Source organism: Littorina saxatilis, linkage group LG4 (genome assembly GCF_037325665.1).
Source record: "Littorina saxatilis isolate snail1 linkage group LG4, US_GU_Lsax_2.0, whole genome shotgun sequence".
NCBI classification, from domain to species: Eukaryota; Metazoa; Mollusca; class Gastropoda; order Littorinimorpha; family Littorinidae; genus Littorina; species Littorina saxatilis.
The window spans coordinates 50436129-50447282 of record NC_090248.1 but is presented as its reverse complement, the minus strand read 5'-3'; the positions used below and the strand labels follow the sequence as shown (position 1 = coordinate 50447282).

The 11154-nt window shown below is 40.5% G+C and overlaps 1 protein-coding gene and 1 long non-coding RNA gene across 4 annotated transcripts in view; both read left to right on the top strand.

The window, feature by feature from the left end:
• The window catches only part of LOC138965016 (monoglyceride lipase-like), a 234316-nt gene that overhangs the window by 143610 nt on the left and 79552 nt on the right, over positions 1–11154 (top strand). The gene's annotated exons all lie outside the window — the stretch shown is intronic.
• On the top strand, positions 361–9378 carry LOC138965019 (uncharacterized). 2 transcript variants are annotated; one of them, XR_011455263.1, is made up of 5 exons: positions 361–575; positions 2331–2399; positions 3493–3587; positions 5835–6005; positions 7680–9378. It is a non-coding gene; the product is annotated as an uncharacterized lncRNA (long non-coding RNA). The 2 variants fall into 2 exon arrangements; XR_011455262.1 differs by having other exon boundaries at positions 363–662.

The window sequence follows — 11154 nt, the reverse complement described above, 5'->3', positions numbered from 1 at the left end:
CTCCTCTCTCTCTCCTCCACCCATTGCACACCGGTTGGACCGTATATAAGGTAACGTCAAATTATGCTTGTGCAACGTATGTGGGAGTATCACTTATACCCTCAGGATATCTCTTATCCTGTTGCGTAGCGTTACAAGCAGAGAACAGTATACCGAAATGGGAAGGGGAAAAAAATGGATCGGGAATTTACAGGACGTCCGCTGTGCTCTCAATCTTCAGTAGTTATAAGTCCCTCTTAGTTTATCCGAGTTGAGTCTGTCTAGATAATGCCATTTTCTCCACCCCTTCTTTTGTACTTTTTTTTTTTTTTTTTTGACTGTGCTTGAAATGAAAGTTATTCGTTAGATCGTTTCTACTTTTTTGTCACTTGAAACATGGCGGACATCGGAAGAAGTCACGAGTGGGGCGGTTTCGCCCTGCGAAAAGAAGCTTCGTGCCGGTTGTGGATCTGACTATAAGTAGGGTCGGCAGGCCCAAAACACGCAAAATAAACCTAGATTCCTCTTCTGGTTCCTCGCGTTGCGAGTCGTCATGGGTTCGCTCCTCAGCCGATTCAACCCAGCAAGGACTCCAAGTAGGTCAAGGAGACGGCGACTGGGCAAAATCCCAAAGTAGATCATTAGAGGAAAGGACGTTATACCCATTCCGTAAAACTCCAAAGGTATGTAAATGACTTAGGACATAAATCGGAGGGTTAGATTGCAGTTGATTCGGAGCAATGAATTTACAACGCTAAAGTTCAAAACTTCTACACCATGACCATACAAATTACTTTTTTTTTCATTCAATTTCAAACTCAAAGATTCCATTTTGTTCTGTCTGTGTTTGAACTGCATTTCGACTCTCAGCATCATGATATTGATAATGACGCAGAGCAATCAACAAGTTCCTTTTTATACATGTCTGTTGGCTAGTACAACAGTACAACTTGAACTAGTCAAGGGCCATGAGGTTGACATAATTTGGGGTTGGTTAATTTTGTTTGTTTGTGATGTTGCCACATAAGGCTTTAGCAGTTTTTAGTCCCATGACTCATTGAATGTTTTAAAGATCTACATATTTATGTATTATATGTCTACACACCAATGTCTCATGCACTGAGGAATTTCTGTTATGATGATGTATTGGTAACAATTCTGCAGATTGCTCCAATTGTAATACTCACTAATACTGGTATGATCATAATGACATGTAGTACTCACTACTGCTGACTCAATCAGTCAATGAAATTAAGCCATGAAACTACAGTGTTGCAACTGGATTTGTTACACATATTTGTTATGCGGTGTCTGCATGAGGAGAGGTACAACCTCTGTCCCCTCTGTTGCAAAATCTAGATCGGCACTTTTCAGGGTGAGTACGGGTAAGGTCATCAAATCTAGTTTTTAATATGCCACATGTTTGCCAAGATCTGCAGTCTTGGTTGGAGCAAAACAACGTTTGATTTGGAACAAAAAGGACTGGGTGGTCGGGTGGTAACGCACTTGCGCTCAGAAGCGAGAGGTTGCGATTTCGACCCTGGGTCAGGGCGTTAGCAATTTTCTCCCCCCTTTCCTAACCTAGGTGGTGGGTTCAAGTGCTAGTCTTTCGGATGAGAAGAAAAACCGAGGTCCCTTCGTGTACACTACATTGGGGTGTGCACGTTAAAGATCCCACGATTGACAAAAGGGTCTTTCCTGGCAAAATTGTATTAAGGCAAAGATAAAAATGACCACCCAAAATACCCGTGTGACTTGGAATAATAGGCCGTAAAAAGTAAGATATGCGCCGAAATGGCTGCGATCTGCTGGTCGATGTGAATGCGTGATGTATTGTGTAAAAAAAAATTCCATCTCACACGGCATAAATAAATCCCTGCGCCTTGAGTCCGAGTCTGGAGATACGCGCGCGATATAAGACTTCATATAACATCCTGACTGCTTGCTGTGCAGAGGAAGTGTTCTTTTTAAGAAATGCATTCAAATAAAACAAATGGAGAAATGCCCACTGAACAGAAACAGCCAGGCTCCTAATGTGTGGTATGAATCCAAGTTGAGAGAGATCAGCTGAGCTAGGATTTTACATGGAACAAGATCATCCCTCCACTTGCATACATACCAGAAATGAACATACAGTGTGCTTGATGTGGTGATCAAGTGACATTTTGCTATGAATTTGTTTAAGCAACTAGTAGCTTCTTCAGCGTTAATTCATTAAACAATTACTCTTATTAGAACACATTGCTGAGTTAAGTTATGCGTGTGTTTGTTATTGCAATGTAAGACCTCATGACATAGATATAACAAAATAACACATGATGAGATTCTAAATATGTTTTGTTTACTTGCAGGTCTCAGTTATTACCAAGCCCTGCCTCATTCTTCCCGCAACAGTGACATGGTGCTGTTATAGAACACAAGTAAGGCTTTTGATCATTTCCAAAATACACTAGCAATAGATTGTGAGTGCAACTTGGTAATGAGAATATTTTACCACAAAAGGCTAAAGTACAAATAACAGATTTATGATGTTGGAAAAAGAAGTCCGCCAGAGCAAGTGATTAGTGTACCAGTTAGCTAGGGTGGATATATTATATAATTACAATTTACAGTCAGCATAAAATGTTGAGGCCAGTCTTGAATTGTTCTTGCCCTGTGAATTCACCGGCAAATCAGATGGCATGAAGAAATCAATGGTATATTATGCTCTGCATTGAATGAACCATCTCCAGTCATTCTGAGTGACACACCTCTTTAAAAAAAAACATGCCAGTAATTAAATCCAGGCTACATGGGAATGGAAAATGACCCTGGCAATTTCAACCTCTGCTTGTGCCTTTGTGTAGCAGGATTGGATATGGATCTTCAAAAGCCTTAGTTCATTTGTTTGTATCATGTATGACGTTATAAGTTAATACTATTAGTCAATTTCAAATAGCAGAGTTATTTTCAGAGCTTTCTAACCTCAAACCCTGTCTGCCCCCGTGGAATCTAGTTTGTAATATAAAGGGTATTTTGATTTTGACTCAGTTTCTTTCTTGCAAGTTCATTCTTTTCTCATTCTAGGTACTAAACCACTACTGATGACTGCCTGCATCAGGGTTATAATTTATGAAGAAGTCAAAATGCACATATATAACAGTTTACAATTTAAAGGCACACTTGCCTTGTCACTATAGTGTGGGTCACTGTCTCAGATATTATATGGCTATGCTTTAACATGGAATCCCTCATCTTGGCCACATACTAAAAAATAAAATATATATTCAGTGACTGCTTGCTGTGGTGAGTTAACTCAAAATATGGGATATTTTCACAAACATTCAAGCTGATCTATGTTGGTATGCGTCCAAGTAGAGGGATGATCTTATCCCAAGTAAAAGCCTGACAAGATCTGAGACTGTGATTGTGAAGCAAAATGTTTTTACATAGTAAAGTAAGCCTTTAACGAGAGAGTATGTCTATTGCACTGGGTGTTTTATTATTATTATAGTATATATATTTTTCTTCCAGGTAGTCTCTCTTTAAACTGACTTTCTACACCATGGTGTCTCTGGCAGTGTTATAGTGGCAGAAGACAGTTGGAACTGGATATCCTCATTTAGATGGTAGGCATGTTTTCGGCTTTTGTGTTGCTTTGGTGTATGGTGTGTGTGTGTGTCTGTGTTAAGGCCATGTCAGACGCACAACACAAAACAGTGTTTCCTTTTAAAACAAACACAAAACAGCGTGTTTCCCATGTGACATCCCCCAAAACGCGTTTCAGAAAACACTGTTTCGTGTTTTTGCATCGTGTTTTGGGTTTTAGAGCATGCTCTAAAATCTAAAAACACGTTTTGGTAGTCAGCCAATGAACGCGGACGATCAACTCAAGTGACTCGGTTTCCGGCACCACGGAGATAGAAAAAAATGGCAGACTCAGATGTGGTACCGATTCAGGGTAGTATCGGACCCATGAATCCTAACTAGAGTCTATGGATCCTGTCACGATTGAAGAGAGGCAATAATATCAGTGGGCGCTGCCAGCCGTGTTGTTTACAAACCCAAACACAGCGCGGTAGCTGAACGGGTCAAGCTGACACTGACCGTATCAGTGGACACTGACCGTATCAGTGGACACTGACCGTATCAGTGGACACTGACCGTATCAGTGGGCACTGCCAGCCGTGTTGTTTACAAACTCAAACACAGGGCGATAGCTGGACGGGTCAAGCTGACACTGACCGATATTTCTGTGAAAACACGCACCGCGCTTCATCTGTGTTTTTCGCACGTGACATCCCCTCTTTAAAAACATGTGTTTCCCCGACGTTTTGAGATGGTGTTTTTGTCGAAAACAGGGTTTTGTGTTGTGCGTCTGTCTCCGCCTTTAGACACATACCAGAAATAAACACACTGTTTGCATGCTGTGGTGAAGTGACATTTTGTGATTTGTTTTTTTAATGAACTAGTACAGGTAGCTTTTACAGCATTTATTCATAACACAATCGCACTTTTTGGGGTATGTGAACAAGTTAAGAGATCAGGGGTTCGACACTAGCGGGGGCGGGGGGCGGAACGCCCCAGAGTTTTGTGTTCCGCCCCAAACATTGCCGAAGCTTGGGGCCCACTCCGCCCCAGGATAAATTCCAACAATGACAAACCGAAAATTCTAATGCCAGCAGAGCCAATCACTAAAAATCGCCAGTCAAAGTCGTCACTGAAATTTGCGTTACGATCAATGCCGCAGTCAAGAAAAAAAACACATTCAAATCGTCGAAGGACAATGTCGTAAGGGAAATAACTCCCAGATTGCGCTCTTTAGCGTGAGAGATAAGTATCGCCTTCAAATGCCAAACGCAAAATGTGGCGACACATCCCTGGTGTAAAAAGACATGGAGATGAAGATGAAGAACAGGGTGGAGAGAAACGAAAAAAGGAGACCGATGCAGCCAAAAGCGCGAATCGCTGTCGTAATTTCAATGTCAAATGGTTGAAAGAATTTCCCTGGCTTCAGTACGATGAAGAAAAACAGACAATGCATTGCCGCACGTGAATACTGAGAGTGGGCCCCAGATTTTTTTTTTCCGCCCCAGCAATTTCCATCTCTGGGGCCAGTGTGGCCCCAGGCCAAATAAGTTAGTGTCGACCCCTGGAGATCATGTCTTATCCCATTTTAAAGCCCTACCAGATCTGAGACGGTGAGCCAAATTGTTTTCATGAGAAGGAATGTGCCTTTTAGTGAAATCTATGTACTTTACAAAACATATTTTAAGAAATGAAATGTGTTACAAGTAACAGCCATAGGAGTGATAGCCTGTAGGTGGAATAATAATCTTCAATTGCCTATAAATGATTATCTGGTTAAGAATGACCTCTTCAAGAAAATTAATGCAAAGCATTTTGATGTTTGTGACGATTAGTTACTCTTTATCACGTTTGGTCGCTGATTTTGCTGTCAGTGTTGGGCAGGTGTGCGTCCATGATGTCATTGCTATTGAAAACTAATCTGTACTGTAAAGTAAATGTACCCATACATGGCAGTTGTCTGGTCAAACCGGGGGCCAGCCATGACTGGGACTGATGTATCCTCAGGCACTCGACACCAGGTGGGCGGGGCCAGTGGTTGGGGTGTGATTCCCTGCCTTACACCACCACAAAGTGTTGTATCAGTAGACAAGACTGAGCAGAACTTCTGCCCACCCCCCTCACCAATTGACCACTCAGTGCCATGTGCCTGTGGCTGTATCATAAACACTTTGTGACAATAGTTGTTACCTCCTTAGAACATATCTTGTGATGCTCCTCGGTGTTTGATGTATGCTAACTGGTGTACTTATGACATAGTGTTCATATGAAAGTTTTATGTGTTGCAGCTCATCCAGATCACAGGTACACAAAGGAGCTGGTTCCAGTGAAAACATAGGCACATGGAACTGCTTATGGACTACTTTAGAAAGTGTGCGGTTACAACCAAGACTCTCCAGTTAGGAAGGTCTGCGGAAGGGTGCTTGTTCTGTTTCCTCGGACAGGCTTTTCAAGACTAGGTAGGTTAAACCACATGATTGGGCTTTAATTATGAATGCACTTCAAAGTTCACTTATTTCATTATCTGGTACAAGTTCTCTTGCATGTGGGTGTAAGGCTGAAGAAGAACCTCTGACAAGTCAATTTTCAAGCAACTGAGCATGAACCCAGGTAAAAGAAAACCACAGAGCTCTCTTTCTCTCTCTTTCTATTGGTCTGTTATTCATAGAATGACACTAACAGTGACACAAGTAAAAAATCTGTATCATTGTCTTGACCTCTAGAAATTTGGTAGAGAATAAGATGACTAATAGTATTATTTTGATTATTTTATGGTCATTACTGTGGACTCCCCCCCCCCCCCACACACACACACACACACTGCCCCTTTTAAGACACCCCAATCTAAGACTCCTTCCTATTAATGACCCTGTTTACGCAGACTTCTTGTTCATAACATCTGTAAATTCACTCCCATTTTAAGACTTGCTCCTTTTTAAGACCTGGTTTTGCTTATTTTGGATTTCGAAAAAGAGAACAACAAATCCCCACTCTCTAGCCAGGCACATGATTTTTGTATGAACCAAGTTGAGGGATGGCATTTGTATAGGCCTGACCAGATCTGAGATGTTGAATCTATTGCTTACAAAGAAAGCATTGTGTCATTAAAGGCACACTACTTCTCTTCACCGTCTCAGTTCAGGCCAGGCTTTAACATAGGATAAGCTCATCCCTCAACTTGGTCACATATGAACAATCAACACACTGACTTCTTGCTGTAGTGATCGAGTCAGATTTGCCAAGGCGTGTACATGGAATAAGATCATAATTCTAAATGCTGAAGTAACATTCTGTTTCCTATGAAGCTAGGCTTGATTTTGGTATGAATCCAAGTTAAGGGATAGCATGTGTAAAAGCAGAATTGTTTACAGAGGCAGCTTTGTGTTATTAAAGGCATCTCAGATCACCTGCCAGGCTTTTTTTTTTTTTTTTTTACATGGGGTAAGACTATCCCTCCACTCCGGCACATACCAGCAATAAACACAGTGGTTACTTGTGATGAAATAGTGGCAAGACAGATGATTTAAGCATCACATAACCTTCCTAAGTGAAGTCAAGTCGTGTGTGTGTGTGTGTGAGCATAGAATGTTGAGGACAGCCTTGAAATTTTCTGACTGTGTGAATTCAACAGAACTGCTGTAAATCTGGCGCAGTATAGTTTTTATTGTATGAAACTTCATTTCCAGTCAGGTGCTATGAAGAAATCATATCAGGTTATGCTTTGCAGTGAACCACCACCAGTATTTATTTATTTATTAAGGAGATTTCTATAGCGCATAACTAAAAGCACTACTGACTATACGTAAGGAGATTTTTTTTCTAAAATGATGGACCGCAATAAGTCATTAAAGCATTTCTGAGTAACACGTCATCTTAATTAAAGCATGCCAGTATCGCCAGGCTCCTTTTGGGTGGTAAATGTGGATCTTCAAAAGCCTAAGTTAAAAAAACAAGATGTAAAAGTACATTTTGAATAGTAGGTTTTTTTCAGAGGGCAGATATCACAAGATATGATCGTTCAACTGCATGTATGCCTCATTACTAAAACAAAAATTAAGTGGTATTTTACTCGTCTTTCTGGTAAAACATATACACCATCAATATATTATAATAATGATCTTGCTTGTTTACAGATGGACAACAGCTGCTGCCAGGACTAGGTTACGCATAAAGAAAACAGTCAACACTTGGCTGGTGCTGGAGCTTCTTTGATGTCTATATCAACAACAAAAAGACAGACAGATACCAGCTCATTCAAGACCATATCCCCATTGTACTCACACAGAACAGAGAGCCATCTTCCGCCTTCGCACAGGACACTGCTGTCTGAAGGTACACCTCAAAAGGATAGGTTTTGCACCTACAGCGGACTGTGGCTAGGGTAGGAAGAACAGACTCTGCAACACGTTCTGAGAGGGTTGCCTTTCCTTGCCACCCCTGTGCAACAAGACTTGGCCAGAGAGCACACATCCAAATGCAAACACTGAACACTGAAGAGGAAGAAGAAACAATAAAAAGATATGCACTTGGCAAGATCCTTAAAATGTAAAACTAGTACGTGTGACAATTTTGAATTGTTCAGAGATGGTTTTGCTTCAGTGGTAAATGTTTTAGCTTTGTTATAAGATTCCGTTACTGAAGCATACTTTAAAACCTTGACCTTCCAAGTCTTGAACAACATACCCTAACTGTGTTAGCACCCTGGGCTGCGATCATTGTGTTGAGCTACTTAACAGAGGACTCCTTGGTTTTATTACATATACTTTGGTTAACTTTAATTATTTGATAAATAATTCTAATACAGGACAACTCCCCCATCAAATGTAGAAATGTCGTCTGCATTTTTGACTCACATGCGAAGCAAAAGTGAGTCTATGTACTCACCCGAGTCGTCCGTCCGGACGTCCGGAAAACTTTAACGTTGGATATTTCTTGGACACTATTCAGTCTATCAGTACCAAATTTGGCAAGATGGTGTATGATGACAAGGCCCCAAAAAACATACATAGCATCTTGACCTATTTTTCACATTTTTCCCATTTTCTCTGAAGTTTTTGAGATTCAATACCTCACCTATATATGATATATAGGGCAAAGTAAGCCCCATCTTTTGATACCAGTTTGGTTTACCTTGCTTCAAGGTCAAGGTCACAGGAGCTCTTCAAAGTTGGATTGTATACATATTTTGAAGTGACCTTGACCCTGAACTATGGAAGATAACTGTTTCAAACTTAAAAATTATGTGGGGCACATGTTATGCTTTCATCATGAGACACATTTGGTCACATATGATCAAGGTCAAGGTCACTTTGACCCTTATGAAATGTGACCAAAATAAGGTAGTGAACCACTAAAAGTGACCATATCTCATGGTAGAAAGAGCCAATAAGCACCATTGTATTTCTTATGTCTTGAATTAACAGCTTTGTGTTGCATGACCTTGGATGACCTTGACCTTGGGTCAAGGTCACATGTATTTTGGTAGGAAAAATGTGTAAAGCATGTGAGTCGTATGGGCTTTGCCCTTCTTGTTATTTTGTATACTGCATATTTTAAAAGGCTATTTTTGTGCACAAAACATGCATCTGCAGGGAGGTTTAGAGGGTGAAGTTAGGATCTATTATGGGGCATGCAGCACCACACCCATTTTGTGTGTGTGTATTTTGTGTTGACACATAAGACACTGTCATTCCAGCAGAAACCTGTGATGATGCACATTTTATTGCAGTAACCAGCTGAAATTGTATGTACGTTGTTATGAAATTGACAAATGATCCCTGCTTTGCAATCCTGGGTTAATGATATTGCCAAAATTAAAACGTGGAGGAAAAAGTGAGTGTAAACCTATTCTTGTGGTGGTGGTGGTGGTGGTGGTGGTGTGTGTGTCTGGTTAGTGTGTGTGTGTGTGTGTTTGAGTGTGTGTTAAACAAACAACAACGACAAACAACACCAAACCTAAATCAAACAAGCACAACAAAAACAAATGACACAAAAACTGACAAAAATCAGAATATCAACTGAGGAGAAAAAAACAGTGGCTGAATGCAATACTTATTATAACTTAAAAAGTAAAAGTGTGCGTGTGATGTGTGCGTATGTTTGAGTGTTTTAAACAAAAACAACAAACCTAAATTAAACAAGCACAACAACAACAACAAAACAAACGTGGCAAAATTCTGAATATGAACTGAGGAAAAACAAACAGTGCCTAAGTACGAGACTTATTATCAGGGAAACAACGGCAAAACTCGCAATGTCGTATGGAATAAGGTAAAAGATGTAAATCATGGTTTACAGAGAACATCAGTACTGAGTTCTGTCATGTTTTATTTTCTCCAGAGTGTGACGTCTGCAGAATGATCGATACAAAAAGCAGTGTCTCCAGTCATGGCCATATGCTGCTTTCCTAATTTTTGCTTTGCACTATTTTTGCTTTGTGCACATATTTGAACCTTGTGGTGCTATGATTCGGTTCTTAAAAGAAAATTATGACTCACACTCACATACAATCCTTGTTTTTGAATGTTTTAAAACATTGCTGCTTTCTGCTTTGAGCCTGGAGGAACAAAATGACTCTGAAGCCGGACTGCCGAGAGGAAGAATGAGAGGGAAAAGAACACGCAGCCATGAAAACACACACACCTCCCTGACAGATAAACTGCTTATGTTCCAAAATCAAGAATCTTTAAGCGCGCACGCACGCACGCACACACACAAACACACACGCGCGCGCGCGCGCGCGCACACAGAGAGACTCTCCTCGTGGAAGTAAACTTATACTCGAACTTGAAAGTAAGTATAAATGTTTGATACGAAATAAACCTGTGATAAAAGTCTTTTTATAAATCATCGGTACCAACAAAATTGTCACAACACGTAAAAGGACATACTGTAGTTTCAAATTAGTAACAATCTAAGCCATTTTAATCAGCACTGGTGTCCGGCAAGCACTAACAGATACAACAGCACGTGTATGCATCTTGAAGTAATAAGACCTTGAAGTAGGCCTAGAGTTTACACTATGCATTATGTAATGCTTTAATTCAGCTGCCTAACTGTGGAACTTTGCAAATGTGTGAGGACCGTTTCACAAAACAGACAAAACACCCTCTCAGTTATTTACACAAATCAGTTCCAGAATGTGCGTGTTCCTTTTCCGTCTCTACAAATTAATGTTATCTGGGGGGAAAACGAATCATTGTCGCTTCCGCCCTCAGTTATAATTGCCTGAGCATAATAGGAAATGCAACAGGTGTAGTCTTCCGCCTGATTTTTAGTCAAGATATTTCGCGGACACAGAATGTTTCTTTCTTTTTTCTTTGTATGTTCACAAGCTCACATACAATCATTTATGCAACACTGACAATAAGACCAGACCAGAGTTGTGATTGAAATGGGCAGTTTATTTAATAAAGCTCCAGAATGAATAAAAATACATGACAAAATAAGGTGGTCCCGCTGTACAAAGCCGGTTACCAAACACACACACACACCAACACACACAAACACACTCACGCACGCACACACACACACACACACACACACACACACACACACACACACACACACACACACACAGTAACATTGTACAACTTACTGTCACATTCA